The following is a 14591-nucleotide window of genomic DNA, read 5'->3' as shown; positions in this document are numbered from 1 at the left end:
ATAGCTGGCAGAGTGCCTGACACAACTGAAAGCAATAAATTTAAGCTTTCTTTTTTTTTTTTTTAGTAGGTAGTGTGTCCATGTCCTAATCCCCAGAAGTTTTGAATATGTTACTTTACATGGCAAGTGATAATTAAGGTTACACATGGAAAGAAGTTGCTGATTGGCTGTCCTTGAAATGGATAATCTACCTGGATTATCTGTGTTTCTCCAGCATTTTTAAATAGTGGAAGAGAGGAGCAGAAGAGGAGTCAAACTGAGAGGAGATTGATCCCGAAAGCAGAGGTAAAATGCTATGAGGACTCAACTTGCTATTGCTGGCTTTGAAATGGAAGGGGGCCAAAGGCAAGCACTGTGGGCAGAGAATGTCTTTGGAATGAATCCAATGAAACGATTCTCCCCTAGAGCCTCCAGAAGGAACTTGACCCTGCCAGAACCTTGATTTTAGTCCAGAGAGGCTCATTTCCGATTCCTTATCTCAAGAACCATTAGATAATAAACGTATCTTGTTTTAAGTCACTAAATTTGTTGTAATTTGTAACAACAGCAATGGGAAACAAATATATTCCTTCCTGCCCCTGAGATGTTGTGCTACCCCCCTCAAGAAGAAAATGAAAGACAGTATAGTTTTAATTTGCTGTGTCAGTCACTCAACAGGTACCTAATAGTTGTTTGTTGAATAAAGAAATGAATTAGATGCTTTCTATTTAAAAGATAATCTGTTTAATTGCTCTGATTGATAGAAACTTCCACCTCGTATTATATGAGAATCAACTTGTAATTTTGGGCTGATTGACTGAAAAAATAAATCTCATAGTGTCTTCGTTATAATTAGAAGCCGTGCTGGGGCTGACAGTTAGCAGACAGTTAAAGTGTCTTTGTCCCACCTTGGATTACCTGGGTCTGAGACTTTGGCGCCAGCTCCTAACTCCACCTTCTTGCTAATGTGCATCCTGGGAGGCAGCAGTGATGGCTCCTACCATGTACTGGGGGACCTGGATTGAGTCTCTGGCTTCCAGTTTTAGCTCAGCCCTGTCCCAGCCATTGTGGGCATTTGGGGAATGAACCAGCAGATGACTGCTTTGTCTATCTCTACCTCCTTGCCTCTCAAATAAATTTTTAAAAAAATCTGTGTATTTATGTTATTAATATTTCCTATGATTATGATAAGAGGAAATCTCACAATTTTCTGAGATTCAGTAATCTCATAATTGAAGTAGACTGAAAATCAGAGAACACAGACTTATAATAGGCATGTGAGTGATCCAAAAAGATATCAGAAAGTGTCTTTGGAAAGCTTTGAACCATATATAAATGGCAAGGTAAATCAGAGTGAAAGGCATTATGCCTGATTATATGGATAAGAACAAAGATACAAAGTAAAATGACAGTAAAAGAAACACAAATCAAATGACAAATATAGCTCATATCATGGTGTTTAAGATGATTGACCAATGACTCATGGGAAAAATGACCATATATAGCTCATATCACTGTGTTTAACAAGATGATTGACCAATGACTCATGGGAAAAATGACCAGGATTTGAGACGAGCAGACTACCATTGCAGGGTACCATATCCTTGTCTCAGAGGCTACTTTGGTCACCATGAGTGAGATTTCTGAGGACAGACACCTAGAAGTCCATCCAGCCAACCCTGTGGAAACTTTGAGTAGTCTAGGCTGAATTTTAAGGGTATAGATAGACTTGGCCTAGTTTTGGAGAAATTCAATAGAGTTCTGTATAGAAAAGCTAGAATAGTCACCTCTGGGAGCCTGAGATTCAAATGGTAAGCATTATCTTTTTGGGTGAGAAATTTTCATTTAGAACCATAATACTAGGGGAGAATACCCAGGTACCAAGATGAAAATGTTGTCAGCAGGAAAAAACAATCATTTGCTTAGAACTCTCCTTCTTTCCATGACCACTCCTGCTTAAGTCTGTTCTGCTTTCTCTGAGCCATAACCTAGTTTGCATCACCTGTTGTGCTATGACCTGCCCTATGCTCTTTTCTTAGGCTATGATATTTGTTCTTATGCTTTGCTAGCATTCTACACCATTCACTCTCAGGTCTCTTTCTTTACCCATTGTAACTGGCCCAAATTAAGTATCCCAAATGGAATCCTACATATCTTTCATCATCCAAGGCTCAAAAATTAAACTCACCAAAAATTATCCAAAAGAACATGCTAAACCAATCATGTACAGTTCATTTTATAAAATGCAAAAAGCTATTTTACATAAACACTCAATGTCTACTTTTATTAATGTACTCATTAGACATTTTCCTTTGAGAAATGATTCAATAGAGCTCTAGCTGTTTCTTCCAATTAGTAATCATTAGTGTTCTGTAGCATTTCCTTGAGAGAGAATATTAAAGGGCTAGAATAATGTCACTAGGGGCAGAATTCTAAATTCAGAAGCTATGTCAGAACCAATAATTTTGGGATCAAGCATTTAGTCAGTCTATGACTGGATGCCATTATTATTAATCTTTAATATTAGAATCATTAATTTAGATGCACTCTAAGAGAATCAGTTTTCTAGTTGCATAGGTATAGAATTTAGTTACTTAGATACACTGCAAATGAGGAAGCAATGTCTTTAGTTCAAAATTTAATTTCTTCTTATAAAAACTAAAGATTTGCCATTGTTTATAAAAACCAAATAGGTATAGGCAAAGAGATCATACTACTGAAATGTTTTATTTGAGAGCTGGTGATGAGTTCCTCAATTTTGAATTCAGAGGCCTTTTTCCAGTATTTATTCTTAACCATAATATCTTACATGCACAGTATTTTACAGCTTCCAATTGCATAAACAAATAATTTGATAATTTTAATTTCTCTATTTATTTGTGTATAAAGATACTCCTTTTCATGTGTTCAATTGTCTGTTCTCTTGAGGACAGAAACTATCTCTTCCCAGCACCTATCAAAATTCCTGAGGCAAAGCTGTGATTTACTGCTATTGAATGAATAAAGAGATGAGTTTAATATTTCTTACTGTTGGTCAATCCCTCCTTTTGAAGTTTTTTCTTCTTCATGTTCTGTCAGGATACTCCTAACTATCCTCCCATTTAAATAAATATTTATTTATTTGAAAGGAAGAGAGAGAGAGAGAGAGAGAGTATTCCATCTGCTGGTTCCATCCCCAAATGGCCACAATAGCTGCTGCTTGGCCAGGTTGAAACCAGGATCTTGAACCTCCATCCTGGTTCCATGTGGGTGCCAGAGGTCCAACCATGTGGGCCATGGTCTACTGCCTTTCTACATACATTAGCAGGAAGCTGGATTAGAAGAGGAGCAGCCTGGACTTGAACCTGTGCTCTCATACAGGGTGCAGCATCCCAAGCAGTGGTTTAACTCACTAGGCCACTTTTTGGGTCCAAACTTCCATTGTTTTCATTCCTCTCCTCTGAATCAGTGTTTTTGGGTTTATTCCTGTGCTTTTGCTATCTCCTCTTCCTTGTGTGTTTCATTCAGCAGCATTTCTCTGAGTGTCAATGCTGGGTCTACCACCCCCATATCATTTCTAACTATCACCCCCATATCATTTCTAGCTATCACCCCCATATCATTTCTAACTATCACCCCCATATAATTTCTTGACTGTTCACCTGAGTTTCAGTTCTGTACCTCCAAGGTGGTCTTCTGACACTAAGACTACATGTCAGGAACAAATGCCTGAGATTTTATCATTCAAACAAGATTTTGTCATAAGGAATTCCTGACTTATTTAATGTCATTAGTAATCTCAATATCACTCAGTTTCAAAGCATGAATCTATTTGTTATTTATTTTTATCCTTCCCATTCTAGTCAGCTACATGTCTTCTTATCATTGACAAAATTTCAGTGGTTTTTCCTTTGGAATTGAATACTTTGATCCTTCAATTTTAAACTCAACATTTACATTGTCCTTAGACCAAGAACATTATATTTAAGGAGAAATACACTCATGTATGTTTTAGAAGTAAAATTTCTGAGCTTTTAAAAGATTTTGATAATATAGCAGTGCTAGGATATCAGAACAGTTTTCTTCTCACGAATTTCTAGTGAATTTCTAGAGAAACAATAAAAAATCAGTTCATTTGTAATGTAATTATTAATGTTGATTAATTAATGTAAAGAATCAGCTACAGCTGAAAGGTAATGTAGTAAACCTTGTTATTTGAAACAAATCGATGGAAACACCTATTCTTGACATATTTTAAATCCTTGAAAATATCATGTGGGTAAGTTGGAATTGGAAGAACTACTAGTGACAAAAGAAAACTCACTGGGATGTTTACTTTAATGCAGCAGATTGGGTGGTGGGTTGCCTAGATATCTGGTTGAACATTATTTCTGGGTTGTACTGTGAGGGGGCTTCCAGGAGAGATTAGCTAGGGAGTTGGTGGGTTGAGTGAAGTAGATTGACATCCTTAGTGTTGATGGGGCCTCAGGCAATCTAATGAGGGCCAGAATGGGACAGAAAGGCAGAAGGAAGTTGAAGTCTCTCTCCCATTCTCTGCATGACTGCTTCATGGAGACACTATGGTGGAGGCTTTGTACACATACTGGGAATTATACCATTAACACTTCTGGCCCTCAGGCCTTTGGGCAAAAATATATGCCACCATTATTCTTGGGTTTCCAGTTTACAAATGACAGATTATGAGCCTTCTCAGTCTCCATAATCACTTGAACAAATCTCATGTAATATATCTCATCATATATATGTATATATATATGTATATATATATAAACATTTTCCCAAAAAGTTGTGGAAAATGCAATTAAAATATAGGTTTATTTTGATGCAAAAAGCTAAAATCAAGCCATGCATAGGGGAGGTCTTCAAAAGTTCTTGGAAAATACATATTATGAAAAAAAAAAGCATGGATTTCAATTTTTACAGAAAAATAAACATCTTTTAATTCCATTTTCTGCAAAATTTTGAAGTATACTTTTTTTATAGAAAACTTTTATTTAATAAATATAAATTTCAAAAGTACAACTTTTGGATTATAGCAGTTCTTCTCCCCATAACCACCTCCCACCTGCAAACAAACCATCCCATCTCCTACTCCCTCTCCCATCCCATTCTTCATTAAGATTCATTTTTAAAATTATCTTTATATACAGAAGATCAACTCTATATTGAATAAAGATTTCAACAGTTTATACCCACAAAGACACACAAAGTATGAAGTACTGTTTGAAGACTTGTGTTACTGTTAATTCTCACAGTACAACACATTAAGGACAAAAAAGCAAAGGTGACAAAATGTTTGTTTGGAGACTAACTTGGTAATAGATTTCATGTAGTTGAGGATAAAAACACATATTCAACTCAAGTCACAGTGGTGGGAGAAAGGTGAGAGGTGGCTCGTAGCAAATTAGGGATTTCTAAAATAAAAGGGATTATTGTAAATTATTCCAAATTTTATATTTTTCTTCTTTTGTGTCCCACTCCCATACTTTAGCCTCTGTGCATTTGGAAAACAAATAATGCACTATTTTCTCACATCTGTGTGTATTATTCTTTCTTTGGAAGGATCACATTTAAGAGATATTTAGAGGGTGGCATTGGTGATAACTGATTTTGACCTGCAAGCAAGTTGGTAGGCAGGTCATTAAAGACAGCAGTGTTTTTCAAGCCACTGCACAAGTGTCTGAAGTTCATCTGCTAAAAATATTCCTGACTTTCCTATTAGTCAGATGCTTATTTTAAACTTTCAACTTCCTTTGAAATGAAATTTCTCTGCTGGGTAGATCAATGCTCAGTGCATTCATTTTCTTGTATATCTGTCCAGTTCTATGGTTAGACCAATTCCCTGCTTTGTGACTGGATCATGGAGTATTTCTATTTCATGACTTCCTTTTGGCTAAATTATTTCAAAGATTCTGCTAGCATTATTACATTCAAGAAGAATGTACTTTGGGAAAACTATGGGATCATCTGCTTGTCTCTGATTCTTATTAGTAAGAGTCTTGATAATTATGTATTTCTATTTTAAAGGCACAATGTGCTTTAACTCATTCCATTATGAGCTAATGAATTCCTAATTATTTTCCCTTAATCCAGAACATAATGTTGTTATTATCTTTCTATCAGTCTAAGTAAGAAGATTGTCTTACTAGCTCAATTGGTAAAACAGCATGAGATAATGAGAATGAAGCCATTTATACAGGGTGAGTAACCCTTATCTGATATGCTTAGAACAAAAAAGATTTTAGATATTTTTTTGTACTTTAAATATTTGCATATACATAATGAGGTATCTTGGGGATGGGACCTAGGTCTAAACACAAAACTCATTTATGTTTCAAATATACCTTCTACATATAGCCTGAAGGCAATTTTACACAATATTTTTAGGGCCTCTGTGTTTTGACTGCCATCTGTCATTAATGTCAGGCGTGGAATTTTCCATTTGTGGTATTATGTTGATGCTCAAGAAGTAGAGGATGTTAGAGCACTTTAGACTTCGCATTAGCAATGCTCAATCTGTATGTGCCCAAACTTGTGATGAGAAAGAAAGTAGGACTGACAGAGAAGAGAGCAGTGGTTTTGCTAATTGACTTTCAGTTATATGAAATTTTCAGGTACTATGAGATTTAGATGTAATGGCTGATTTCCTGACAAAGTTCATGTATTTCCAGTCTTATGGGAAAACTGACATATCAAAACTTGGCAGATTTGAACAAATTCTTACACTTCCCAACCTGCCTGCTTCTAGAAGAAACAATTCTCTTCAGTCTCAGACACTTCAGTTTTTCTCACCTAAAGAGTATCAGCATGCTAACAAAACAACCACACTCTCTTTTAAGGATGAACCTCCCTGCAGATGGGGAACTGTGGAGAGTTTGATAATTTCCCCCTTGTTACTTAACGGAGAAATCAATTAGATTTGCTCCTGCAATTTTCAGTTAGAAGACAGAATTACATTTAACAGATGATCAATCTCATTACTTTTGCTGAGAGGTATCGTGTAGTTAATAGCCACCTGCTTGCAAATGTTTTTATATAAAGTACAGCATTTCTAAGAGCAGATCCCTACACCATCTGCAACAGAATCACGAGGGACACATGCTAAAAAGTGTGTTGCTGGTTCCTACTGGAGGTCTATTGTACTGTAGCCAAAGAGTGTTAACCTAATTTTGATGTGACTCTGGTGTGTACTAGTCAATGGATTATTGTGCATGTTTTCAGGGGGTTCACATGACCATAAAATATGGTGATAAGGACCATCAGTATGAGTAGTAGGATTTGCTAAGCATGGCTATCCACATAGGGTCATGATATTCTTTTTTTTTTTTCCTTTTTTACAGAGTTTGGAATGGTCATTTGATTTATTAGCATAAAATGAATTCTGATAATTTAATCAAGAATGACAGGATACCTGCTGTAGATTGAATGCTGGCTTAGTTTGGATTGAGAGTGTTAACTTAATCTTATGAATATCGTTGGTAGTGAATGGAATATATGACTAGAGAAAAAAGGTCAGAATGGAAGGAAGGAAGTAAATGTCATTCAAAGTACAGTTTTAAGGTATGAAAAAAAATCAAACTTGGCTTGGTATGCACAGCTTTTCCTTCAGAGGAAGCACAAATAAGCAACTGCAGATCTTAGCATTACACATGGAAAGCATTATTCCTGTTTAAAAATGCATAGGAAGACTTACAAATGACTCTTTAATCCTGTTTGCTTAATATTCTTTTTTCTTTTTAAATAAGAGACAATAGATAAGTATATTATACTACATTTTAAATGCAAATAATTATGCAAGTGAAATGATTTATGTATTTAATTCAACTAAAATTACTTAGTTCCTGTTCTGTGTCCAGAACTATCTTAGGTAAGAGGAAGTTAAGATGAGAAGTCTCTTGACTCCATGGAGTAACTTAGTGCATATTCTTAATTGAAAGAAGCAATCTGGAAAAGGTTGCATTCTATATAATTCCAACTATATAATTCTCTGGAAAAGGAAAGATGTGGAAAGAATGAAAAGATCAGTTGCCAGGGGTCAGGAGAAGAGAGGGATCAACAGGTGGAGGAGCACAGACAATCTTCAGATTCGTAAAAGTATTCTGTGTGATATATAATATTGGATATTTGTCAGCACACATTTGTCAAAGCCCACAGAACACACAATACCAAGAGCAAAGCTTCATGTGAACTATGTGCTTTGGAAGATGCATCCGTGTAAGGTCACTGATAGCAAAAATATACCATTCTGGTTTGGAATGTTGGAGGAGGCTATGCACCTGTGGTGACAAGGTATATAGGGGAACTCTGTACTTTCTGGAACAATATTGCTGTGAACCTAACATTGCTCTAAAAAGAAGAAATAAAACTCAGTATACAGGAGAGGTGGATGAGGAAGATATAGCTTTGGAAGCCCTCAGTGTATAGGTTAGAACTGACATCATAAAGATGAAGGAAGTAGCCAAGGGAAAGATGATAAATAAGAAAAGGAAAGAATGAAAGAGGGAAATGTGAGATATCTGGTTGTCATATGGACATCAAAGTGCACTGATGGAAGGGTCAGAGAATCATAGAAAAAGAGACAGGAGAGAGTAGGTGTTGGAATCAAGGGAGGAATTTTAAGAGTGAAGAAAATTGTCATAAAATGTAGCCACATAGATGTGCTTTGGGTCTTGCATAATGGAAGGCATGTGGGATGATTTGGAGTGTTGCAGGAGTACGTTGGTAGGAGATGGTACCTAATCAGCATGTATGAGGATAAAGGAGAAAGGAGGAAAGATGATAACTGAAGGTGGCAATCTTCTAGATCCTTGGTCTTGATGGGAATGAGAGAAAGGAGGGAGTAGAGAGGGACATGGGATACAGGACAGGTTCCTGAAATAGAAGATAATTGATATTTAGTGACTAAGGAAGAGAAACAGAGAAGAAAAAATTAAAAGTTAATGAATAGAAATGACTAAATTATGTAATGTTTTAAAGACTTATAGATTGATTCAGAAAGCAGAGCTACAGAGAGAGCGAGAATGAGCGGGGGGTGGGATCTTCCATCTGCTGATTCACTTCCCAAAGGCCACAACAGTTGGGGCTGGGGCAGGCAGAAGCCAGGAGCCAGGACCATTTCTGTTTCAGGGACCCAAGTACTTGAGTCATCTTCAGCTGCCTTCCCAGGCACATTGTTAGGGACCTGAATCAGAAACAGAGCAACGGGGACTTGAACTGTTGTCCGTATGGGATGCTGGTGTCACAGGCGGTAGTTAACCCACTGTGACACAACACTGGCCCTGAGAAATGGCTGAATTTTGAATACAGGTCCCAGAGAAGACTAAGAGAGCATGAGATCCGTTGATAGTTCTTAATTTTAAATATAAGAAAGACTTTTTTTTTTTCCTTCAAACCCAATGGAATCGAGGGAGGATGTATATTGATGTATGTAGGTGAGGAAAGGGAGACTGGGAGGAATGTAGGAGCAAAGAAAATAATAGAAATTAAAAAATGAGTATTTTTTGATGTCGTTAAAATTGGCAGTTTTGATCACTTTAATATTTATATCTTATATTATCTCATACTTACACTTTTAGCTTATCAAATTAGAAAAAGTAAAAGAAAACTCCAGCAATAATTTGTGGTTCCAGTGTGAAAGGAATGTCAAAAATCAAAAATGAATTTCATTTTGAAAGCACTACCCTGGGGACTCATATTTAAACGAGGCAAGGACCTCTGAACTCTATAGATCGCAATGGGAACTTGATTCCAGGAACTTTCGAGGTCATGTCATTCTTGGAGAAAACTGTAACAAACAGAAGCTTTGCTATGGAGTTCTATAAATATTTATCAGCTATGACTTTTACCCACAGGAGGTTAAAGATCTCTGAGTTTGGTTGAGAATGCATAGCAATCCAATTTGACCCGAATTAGCAGGCAAAAGGAAATCTTCAGATTTTAAAACTACTTAGTGCAGCCAAATGACATCGATTGCAAAACATTGTCAGATAATAGGAGTTGTCCCAGTCATTTATAAAATATCCAGTGTAAGTACTTTAATTACTTTTATCATTATAATCATATTTAATGATTTATATTTTGCTTGCAGATTGGCTTTGCCTCAGAAGAAAATCAAATGGGATGTATTCTTAAAATATATTTGATGTTAAGTGGGTCAGTTATAAAGTTAGAAATGCATTATCTTTCTCCTGATTTTTTCCTGGTTCAAACTTGTTGTATCTTATTTCATTTTATTCAAAGTTTTGCCATGTGTTTTGATTGAAATATATTATATATTTTTTATTTTTCAAGGTTAAAATAGTCTCAGCTTCAAAAGTAAACTTCTAGATGATTATTTTAATGATTTATAAATAGAAATGAGATGATATATTCAACAGTTCATTCAAGAGAATTATGAAGAGTAGAAAGGAAAGCAGATACCACCACCAATATGTTTAGAAATATCACATTTAGTTGTGATCAGTTTGATCACTTGCAGTGTGTCTCAGAGTCCTTAAAGAGAATATTAATGTGAACTATAAGTGACTTTCCTTTTGATAATTTGATAGAATTTATTAAGGTGAGCAGAAATGTTTTGTATGAGGAAAAATAAAGGGTGAATTATTTTCTACTTTTTGGATCTGTGCCTACAGGGAGCAAAATACTTGACAGGGAGGAGTAGAGAGAGACCAGTAGTATAAACATGCAGCCTGTTCACATAGTAGAGAAACTTGTGAGAGGTTTTCCCAAATCTGAGAACTCAGATGATCAATCAGTATTACTAAAAAAACCCAAGCCATGAAACTGAAAAGAAAATTCATGGCATATCAATAATAACAAATGAATTCATTGGACCATGCTAAAGAGAAAATTGTATTTTTTCCTCTTCTCTCTGTGGAAGATGATGTTACAACATTGTCTACATATGTAGAGGCCATGGAAGAGTAGCAGTAAAATAATGTAGGAAAAAAGTCATGTAAATGTATACCATATATTTGACTAATAAAAATTTAAAACTCTTTTCTATATTTGGGGATATTTGTTAACCTTTAAAATTTTGTCATCTCCTGTGATTTACTTTGCCATTATAAATAAGTACTTCCAGGCCGGTGCCGCGGCTCAATAGGCTAATCCTCTGCCTTGTGGCACCGGCACACCGGGTTCTAGTCCCGGTTGGGGCATCAGATTCTGTCCTGGTTGCCCCTCTTCCAGGCCAGCTCTCTGCTATGGCCCGGGAGTGCAGTGGAGGATGGCCCAAGTCCTTGGGCCCTGCACTCGCATGGGGACCAGGGGAAGCACCTGGCTCCTGGCTTCAGAACAGTGCAATGCGCTGGCCGCAGCGCACCAACCGTGGCAGCCATTGGAGGGCCTTTCTTTCTGTCTCTCTCTCTCTCACTGTCCACTCTGCCTGTCAAAAAAATAAATAAATAAATAAATAAGTACTTCCTTTTATAACTAATTTTGCATTTTGCAAAGGGGCTTCTCAAAATCCAGATCTGCCTTGGGGTAACTTTTGTAACTTTCATTGGAAATAGTTTTTTTCTAGAACTTTTAGAAATCTTTCAATGTTTCATGTATCCTGGGGAAGTCTCATTTAGCTCTGCCTAAAGATTCAATGTATTTTGTTTGCAACTACATTTTTATGAAATAAAATCCTATATTTTATCTTTCACAGTGCTTGCATCTTTCTCAATGATTAATCTGTTGTTTTCTATTTGGTCTATTAGATTTTTATCTTTTCACAAACTAGTAGTTCACATCCCACAAAAGAGCAAACTCGGGTGTCCAGATCATAGGAGAATCAAAATGAAATCTAGATAATGATGCACTGATGTGTATAACTTGAAGGAGACACATTAAAGAATTCATAACTGCTAATACATCACCAGAGTGCCCATTCCTCTTATAATACACTTTTTGCAATTAAAAGAACTCCTAAAATTAATGCAAACAAAATCTTTACTATAAAAGAATATTTCAGAAATTTCTTATTGAAGGAGCACTGGTTCTTGATGTGTTTTTCAATTAGTGACAGATTTATTGCTTTGCAAATAACATTACTTTTTATTATTTCATTTAAAGAATATAATTTCATGCATTTAATATATACTTATTTGGGAACATGATGATTCTTACATCCTACCTCCCTCCCATCCATGCTCTTGCCTTTCTTCCTCCTCCCTCTTCCTTTCCCATTCTTATTTTTTAACAGAGATCAGTTTCCAGTTAGTTTTTATACTCGTAAGATTAATCCTACACTAAGTAGAGAGTTCATCTATTAGTATGAAGAAAAAAGAAAAAAAGAACAAAAACAAGCAAGAAAAACATTGTTCCTTGACAGTCAAGGAAAGGGTTGTTCAAAACCATCATGTCTCAAAGTGACAGTTTTGCTCCTGTAGATTACATTTGAAGTACTCTATTAGTTACCACAGATCAGAGAGGCCATATGGTATTTGTCTTTTTGTGACTGGGTTATTACATTAAATATAATGGCTTCTAGTTGCCTCTATTTTGTTGCAAATTACAGGATTTCATTTTTTTCTTTCACCACTGTGTAGTATTCCATAGTGTATATACATCATAGCTTCTTTATCCAGTCTTCAGTTGTTAGACATCTAGGTTGATTCTGTATCTTAGCTATCGTAAATTCAGCTGAAATTAACTTGGGGGTACAGATCACTCTTTCATATGCTGATTTCATTTCCTTTAGATAAATTCCCAGGAGTGGTATGGCTGGGTCATATGGGAGGTCTATATTTAGCTGTCTGAGATATCTCCATAATGTCTTCCATTGTGGCTGTACCAGTTTACATTCTCACCAACAGTGGATTAAGGTACTCTTCTCCCCACGTCCTCACCAGCATTTGTTGTTTGTTGATTTCTGTATGAGAACCATTCTAATGGGGATGAAGTGAAACCTCATTGTGGTTTTAGTTTGCATTTCCCTGATTGCTAGTGATCCTGAGCATTTTTTCATGTGTTTATTTGCCATTTGAACTTCCTCTCTGTTCAGGTCCTTTACCCATTTTTTGAATAGGTTGTTTGTTTTGTTGTTGTTGAGTTTTTTGAGCTCTTTATAGATTCTGGAATTTAATCCTTTGACACTTGCATTGTTCGCAGTTATTTTCTCCCATTCTGCCTGTTTCCTCTTCACTTTGTTCAGTGTTCATTTTGCAGTAGAGAAGCTTCTCAGTTTGATTTAATCCCATTTGTTAATATTAACTTTGATTGCCTATACTTCTGGGGTCTTTCCCAAGAAGTCTCTCCCTATGCCTTTGTCTTGTAGGATTTTTCTAATATTCCCTAGTAATTTGATGGCATCACATCATGGATTTAGGTCTCTGATGCATTTTGAGTGGATTTTTGTGTAAGGTGTGAAGTAGGGGTCTTGTTTCATACTTTCTGCTTGTGGAAATCCAGTTTTCCTAGCACAGTTTGAGGAAGAGACTGTCTTGGTTCCAGGGGTTGATTCTTGCTTCTTTGTCAAAGATAAGTTGGTTGTAGATGCATGGATTTATCTGGAGTTTCTATTCTGCTCCATTTGTCTATATGTTTGTTTTTTTGAAAGTACCAGGCTTTTTTGATTATAATTGCCCTGTAGCATGTCTTTAAGTCTGGTATTGTGATGCTCCATGTTTGTTTTTGTTGCTTAAGATTGCTTTAGCTATTCAGGGTCTATTGTGTTTCTATGTGAATTTTAGCATCATTTTTTCTAGATCTGAGAAGAATGTTGTTGGTATTTTGATTGGGATTGCATTGAATCTATAAATTGCTTTTGGTAGTATGGACTTTTTTTTTTTTTTTAAAGATTTATTCATTTTATTTGAAAGGCAGAGTTACACAGAGATAGAAGGAGAGGCAGACAGGGAGAGAGAGAGGTCTTCCATCCGCTGGCTTACTCCCCAGGTGGCTGCGGTGGCCAGAGCTGCGCCAATCTGAAGCCAGGAGCCAGGAGCTTCTTCCAGCTCTCCCATGTGAATGCAGAGGCTCGGGGCCTTGGGCCATCTTCTACTGCTTTTCCAGGCCACAGTAGAGAGCTGGATTAGAAATGAAACATCCGGGACTTGAACCGGCACCCATAAGGGATGCTGGTACTGCAGGCAGCGGCTTTCCCATATGGGATGCCGGCACTGCAGGCGGCGGCTTTACCTGCTATGCCATAGCACCTGCCCTGGTAGTATGAACATTTTAAAGATGTAGATTCCTTTAATCCATGAACATGGAATATTTTTTTCAACTTTTTAATGTCATCTTCTATTTCTTTCTTTAATGTTTTGCAATTATCATTGTAGAGATCTTTGACATCCTTGGTTAAATTTATTCTAAGATATTTAAATTTTTTGTAGCTATTGTGAAAGGGATTGATCTTAGAAGTTCTTTCTCAGCTATGGCATTGTCCATGCATACAAAGACTATTGATTTTTTGTGTTGATTTTATATCTTGCTACTTTATCAAACTCTTTTATGAGTTCCAATAGTCTCTTAGTGGAGTCTTTTGGGTTCCCTATATATAGAATCATGTCATCAGCAGATAGGAATACTTTAACTTCTTCCTTCCCTATTTATATCCCTTTGATTTCTTTTTTGCGCCTGATGGCTCTGGCTAAAACTTCCAGGACTATATTAATTAGTAA

This window comes from Lepus europaeus, chromosome 1 (assembly GCF_033115175.1).
Source record: "Lepus europaeus isolate LE1 chromosome 1, mLepTim1.pri, whole genome shotgun sequence".
In the NCBI taxonomy this organism is placed as follows: domain Eukaryota; kingdom Metazoa; phylum Chordata; class Mammalia; order Lagomorpha; family Leporidae; genus Lepus; species Lepus europaeus.
Note: the sequence above shows the minus strand (reverse complement) of the source record.